Here is a 6,835-nt window from a genome sequence, read left to right on the forward strand (position 1 = left end):
CAGCACTACCAGCAGGACTCGGAAACCCTGAGGAACCCATTTGTCTTCTTTCTGGAATGAGTCCAGGTTGGCCCAGCAGGTGGCCTTGCCTAGTTCCCACTCCAGCAGGGGCCACGGCACAGTCTTGTGTCCCAGGCCTGGTTCTGGTCATGAGGGATTAAAGCTGCTGGAGCCCAGTGCCTGGATCTGTGCGTCAAGCCCCTGGTCATTAGTCCCCTTCTGACTGCAGGCTGGAGTTGTGACAACCAGCTTTCTACCTTGTTTTGTTTTTTTTTTTTTTTTTTTTTTTTTTTTTTTAGGATTTTATTTATTTACTTGAGAGAGATAACACAAGTGGGGGCCGGGGGAACAGTGGAGGGAGGAGAAGCAGGCTCCTCACTGAGCAAGGAGCCCAATGTGGGGCTCAATCCCAGGACCCTGGGATCATGACCTGAGCTGAAGTCAGATGCCCAATCAACTGAGCCACCCAGGTGCCCCTCTACCTTGCTCTTGAGACCCCCTTTCTTCTACCCTGAGGACCTAGGTCTCTCCACCAGTTTTCTGGTGAATTCCTTCCTCTGGGAGCTGTGTGTTCTTGCCCAGGGATCACAAATCTTCCCCAGGGTCCTCCATGGTAGCTGTTGTTAGTCAATCACACGACTCTTGCCTACTTTTTCTGCAGAAGCCAGACTCCAGACAGCCCCTACCAGTCCATTAGAGCAGATATCAATATATCCTCTCTGCTTTTTCCATTTCCTCCTCATGACCTGGAGCCCTAACAGTGGTGAAGACCTCTAACAGACTGGTTCCACACCAGCAATGGACCCACCTGTGTATCCTATGACTCCTGTGCTGTGCCCTACTTGCAGGGGCAACCTGGCCATTTTGCTTTGGGACCCCCAGCTCTAAGGGTTCCCTGGGTCATCACCTGCTGTATCCCCTCTCCCACACTGTGTTCTGGGCTCCTGCTGGCCCCTGCAGCTGGCTCCCCTAACAAGTGCCTGGGCCACCCCAGGGGCAGACCCCAGTTCATTTCTGTCCCCTCTACCCTACAGAATTTCACCAGGCCAGGTAGGGTAAGAAGCTCAAAGCTGATAACTAAGAGTCCAGCTCCTTTTCCCTCCTAATCTCAGAGGTAAGTTGACATTATCCATTATAGGAAGAGGGGAATAGGGGAGGGGGAGAAGGAAGATACTAGAGTGTTACCTGGTTCTGACCTAAAAGCAGGGAAACATCCCTTAATCAAGCTGAGTGACATCCCCGCATGGAACCAGGGCCCCCAGCTCTATCCCACGTCAGCCTCTGTTAAAAAAACAAAGCACCTGGTTGCCACTTACCTCAGGAGGCCCCTGTTGGCACTGAGCAATAAACTCTCATTTCACAACTCTTTTGTACACTTGCTGTCAAATACAGAGATATCTCTCCCTACACCACTGTCCTTGCCCTAAGTGGGCTCAAAGCCCATCTCCTCAGCATCCTCTGAGTGTGTTCTTAGAGGTCCTAGGGCCCCAACTTAACAATGCATATCTGAGGTGTAGGTTTCCCAAATTTTGAGCTTCAGCATCAACTGTAAGCCTGTTAAACAAGCAGAGTTGGGCGCCACTCTATTCTGATTAAGAATCCCCTGGATGGGGGACTGAGACTCCGGCCCTAGACCTGTGTCCCTAACATGTGGTTTGCAGACCACCAAGTTTCCATTAGCAACTGGAAACTTCTTATTAATGCAAATTCTCCCTCTACCCCAGACTCACTCAATTAGAGATGCTGGAATGGGACCATGCAATCTTGTTTTTTTTGTCCCAAAGATTTAGTCATTTATTTGAGAGAGAGAGAGAGAGAGAGGAGGGGCAGAGGGAGACAAGCAGACTCTCTGCTCAGCCTGGAGCATGACATGGGGCTCGATCTCACAACCCTGAGATCACTACCTGAGCCAAAATCAAGAGTCTGACACTTAACCGACTGAGCTCCCCCAGGCGCCCCCGTGCAATCTTATTTTAACAACCTTCCAGGTGATACCGAAGCACATAGAAGTGGACCCTGCCCTAGGTGATTCTGAGACAGATTTAAGTTTGGGAGCCATTGATCCATGAAGGCCTCTGCAATTCTGATTCCAGCGGTGGCTCCTTTGGGCACATCCAGGGCAGCCCAAGCAGTGGGAGCAAAGACCAGGACCTCTAGTCTTCCCTTGGAGAACGAGCTGTTAAAAGGGAGAGGGAGCTGCCATGGACAACTTCTCCAAGGCTGTTGATATACCTGGCAGTGGTTTCTACTGGCTGGCTGGCCAAAGGCCCTTCTGAAAGGTTCTATTCAGAGCTGGTGGATGAGTAAACATCACCACTTTTTTCCTTTCTCCGGAACCTGGGGCTGTGACCAGAACTCTTGGCAACTAACTATAGCTGTGGCCCTAGGAAAGGGTCAGGGTAAGAGAAGATCAATTCTCACCTGCTGTGGAGCTGGGCCCCAGGGAAGGAGCTGGCCAGTGGGTTGGGAAGAGGAAATGTCTCCCGGAAATAGAGAGTGGGAAAACCAATCTCTTCTACATCCCTAGCACAGTGCTTACATTTAGAAAGTGCCAGAAAAGTGAGCTGTGCTGAATGCTCACCAGATGGTGTCTGAGGGTCTCTCAGTCTGAGGGGGGACACCTGGACAGGCTGACCACCCACAGATAATCCAACGGCAACATTAAAAACCAGGATGGGAACCGATGTCATAGACCTCAAGAGTCAAAGCACTTTGGGGCTGCAGTTGGGGACCTCTATAGTTGGTGACAGAGTAGAGATTTGACTCTGTCCTGTTCTTGGTGTCCATGTCACATAACCAAACAGGGTTCTGAGCTGAACTGGCCACTGCGCAGAGGGCAGTACATCACTGGGCTCAGGGTTTAGCACACTTCATTATTTCCAGAAGGCAGTATGCGTGCTGGTTTCTGGTTTCAACTGCAGTGTATTTTTTTTAACCTTCTATCCTTTCATTCCCTAGGGAATAGGAATCAACTCTCCAGTATTTTATGAAATGATAAGACTTTAACTGTATTGAACTTGAACACTCCATCACCTCTCATATTCCTGGAAACCATTCTTATTAGAGTGGGATTGGGTAACCATCAAGTCTTTTCCCAGCCTCAATCTCCTTTCCTGCAAAGTGAGGATGACACCAACAACCTCACCATGCCCTTATATCACGTCACAAGCATTCAACAAATTCTGATTTTTTACTGACACTCTCTCTTGAGAAGCCAGCCCTCATGGCCACAGCATGGTAGATTCTCTGTCTCTCCACTCAGAATACTCATTACAGAGTATTCTCTCTCTCTCTCTCTCTCATCTGTGACTATCATAAATAAATTAAAAAAAATTTAAAAAAATCTTTAACAAAAAAGGAGGGCAGCTCCGGTGGCTCACCGGTTTAGCACCACCTTCAGCCCAGGGCCTGATCCTGGAGACCCGGGATCGAGTCCTACATAGGGCTCGCTGCATGGAGGCTGCCTCTCTCTATGTATCTCTCATGAATAAATAAATAAAATCTTAAAAATAAAAAAAAAGTCACACAGCTGAATTGTGTTCCCTAAAAATATATGTTGAAGTCCTAACCCCTAGTGCCTGTGACTGTGACCTTATTTGGAAATCATATCTTTGCACCTATAACTAAGTTAAAATGAAGTCATTGGACCAGAGTGGGTCCTAAAGCCAATGACTTACGTCTTTATTTTTTATTATTTTTTTTTTGCTTTATCTTTCTTTAAAAATATTTTCCTTTAATTCAATTTGCCAACATATAGTATAACATCCAGTGCTCATCTCATCAAGTGCCCTCTGACTCATGTCTTTATGTAAAGAAAGGAGGAGATTTGGATCTAGAGAAACACAAAAAAGGAGCCATGGGAAATGGAGGCAAAGATGGGAGTGATGAAACTGTAAGCCAAGGAGTGCCAAGGAATGCTGAGGGCCATCAGAAAGGAGGCAAAGGTTTTAAAAAAGAGAAAGATATAGAAAGGAGGCAGAGGCAAGGAAAAATCCTTCTCTGAAGCCTGCAGAGAAAGTGTGGCCCCACTGATACCCTGATTTCAGACTTCCAGCCTCTAGCACTGTGGAAGAAGAAATCTCTGTTGTTTTAAGCCACCCAGTTTTTGGTCATTTGTACATGCAGCCTTGAGAAACTAGTACCCCATCCCCCGCTAAATCCAGAGCATGGCCATTGACCTTTCCTTGGTCCTGTTCCCATTAGCAGCCCCAGCTTTCCAGGGACATCCACCTTTATACAGCTCTCTCTAAAACAAAATAATATTTTACATGGAAATCATGATTTACAGCCTATAAGGCACCAACAACATCCAAGTTTTCACTCTATCCTCCCAGCCTTCCTGGGAGAGTTTTGGTCTGTTGACCCCATTTTGTAGATGTGGAGACTGAAGACCAGAGAGATTAGTTTAATCTGATCATCCTGTGATGTCATGACAAACAAGTAGAAGAGCCAGGACTGAACCATATATTCTGACTCTTAGGCCAGGATTCTTTTTCTTTAAACTTTTTTACTGTAAAGTGTTATACATATATAAAAATGCACAAAACACAAATGTGAAAGCTTGAGGAAAGCAACACCCACATAACCACCATCCAGCTCAACGACTAGAGCATTGCCCACCTCCCAGGAGCCGCCTGCCAACTTCTCTTCCTTCCTTCTTCCCCAAGGTAGTCACTGGCTGTCGTTAGGCCACTGCTGTTTTCACCAGACCACACATTCCATTCCGATGACATTCATGTCCTTCAAGATCAGTGGAGCTGTGGTAAAAAGTTAGAAGCCTCTGTCCTTGGGAAGTCCTGTAGACTTCTTCCCTAAGGGTCAGGATTTCCTGAAGCTATGCCTCTCTGGGGCTCTTCTCCATCCTTCTCTTCAGGAGAAAAACAAAAACAAAAACAAAAACACAACTCCCAACTGGTCTTGACATTTTCAGAACCATAAAATCTGGGAGTAGCTGCCACTTTTTTGAAGCAGTCAAACCACAGACTTTTTAACTAGAGGGGAAGGAGGAGGGAGGGCAGAAGGATAGGCCCAGCACTGGAATCAAGGATAGGTTAAAGAAACAAAACAGTTACCAAGTTGCCCAAGACAGGCTGTCTGCCACTTCTCTCTCCCTTCCTCCCTCCGGTCAGAGACGTCTGCTAGAGTGGCAGGAGTCAGCCTGATCCTCGGGATTTGGGCCTAATCTTGCCCCAGGCACTGGTAAACCACATGGCTCCTTGGATCCTTCCGGCCTGAGTTTGTGACCTCTCTCTTCTCCAAGAGCTTGTGCTCCTGTTCTTGGTTTCTCAGAGCAGGGCAGGATCAGGCGAATGTAAGAGAATGGGGTCCAGTCAGAAACCTTCAGCCAGGAAATTGAGCTGTTATTCCCTTATCTGACTTCTGGAAAGTCACAGAAGTCCTCTGGGTTGCAGATCCAGCCCTCTGAAGCAAGGGCACCGGTCAAGGCCCTTCGGGATGGTAGTGAGTTAACACCGATGCAGATATGAGGTGTTCACTTGAACTCCCAGATGAGAAGAGACAAGCAGTTGGATGTTTCTGTTGTGGACAAGCCTCTGGGTTGCACATTCCCCTGGAGGAGGCTCAACGCAGCTACTTTTGCAGATGGGCCAGGAGGCAGGAAAATGAGGGGCTCTGTAGAGACAGCAAGAGCTCAGGGGAAATGACAGCTCAGCCAGCTGTCGGTTACAATCATCGCCATTCTCCACCTGCTGTCCGAGCTGGCACCGTGTGGCCGAGGCCCAAGGAGAAGGCAGGACAGTGTGGTGGGCTGGTGGGTTTGGAGAGCTAACTACAAGTGTCCTGTCTCTTCTTGGGTCGGGGGCGCAGGACCCTGAGCCCATGGGGGCAATTCATACTCCTGGGGTTGTTTTCTGGGCAAAAGTTCTGGTCTGAGTTCCCAAAATCTGCTCTAAGAAGATGGGCTCTATAGACTAGAGACCAGAAGGCCTCAGTTTTGTTCTGATTCTACTACCTTTAGTGTGCTTGAGCAAGTCATGTCCACTCTCTGAGAAGTTTCCACATCTGATAATAATATTTTTAAATTTACCAAGCACATATTATGTGCAGGGTAATAAGAAGGATGCTTAATATACATCCTCTCTGATATCTACCCTGTGGAGCATGCAGGGATGCTGTGAGTGCCAAATAAAACGCATTTCCTTAAAAAGTGAAACATAGATTTACCACATGACCCAGCAATTCCACCCCTAGGGATATACTCCAAAGAATTGAAAACAGGCACTCAAACAAATACTCATTCACAGATGTTCACAGCTATTCACAATAGCTAAAAGGTGGAAACAACCCAAAGTCCCCCACTGGATGGGTGGATAAACAAAATGCGGTACATCCATACAATGTAATATTACTCAGCCTTAAAAAGAAATGAAGTCTTGATGTTGCTACAACACAGATGCACCACGAGGACATGATGCTAAGTGAAAGCCAGACACAGAATCATATATTGTATCATGTCTTTTATATGAAATATTCAGAATAGGCAGATCCACAGAGATAGAAAGCAGATTTGTGGTTGCCAGGGAATGGGAGGAGCGGAGAGGGGGAAGAGATTGCTTAATGGGTAAAGGGTATTCTTCTGTGGGGAAAAAGTCTTCTTGAGACTAGGGTGTGGAGCTGCACAATACTTGAAATGGGCCAATGACCCTGAAATGTACATGTTAAAATGGCTAATTGTGCATCATGTGACTTTCATCTAATAAAACATACATACATACATATGGAAGTGGTTGCCATGTGTAGAGTTACTCCTCTAAAATGAGAAGGGATAAAAAGCAGCTTGCCTTGGCTCTCTTCTAAAGCATGATGCAGCCACCCT

This window comes from Nyctereutes procyonoides, unplaced genomic scaffold (genome assembly GCF_905146905.1).
Source record: "Nyctereutes procyonoides isolate TBG_1078 unplaced genomic scaffold, NYPRO_anot_genome, whole genome shotgun sequence".
NCBI classification, from domain to species: Eukaryota; Metazoa; Chordata; class Mammalia; order Carnivora; family Canidae; genus Nyctereutes; species Nyctereutes procyonoides.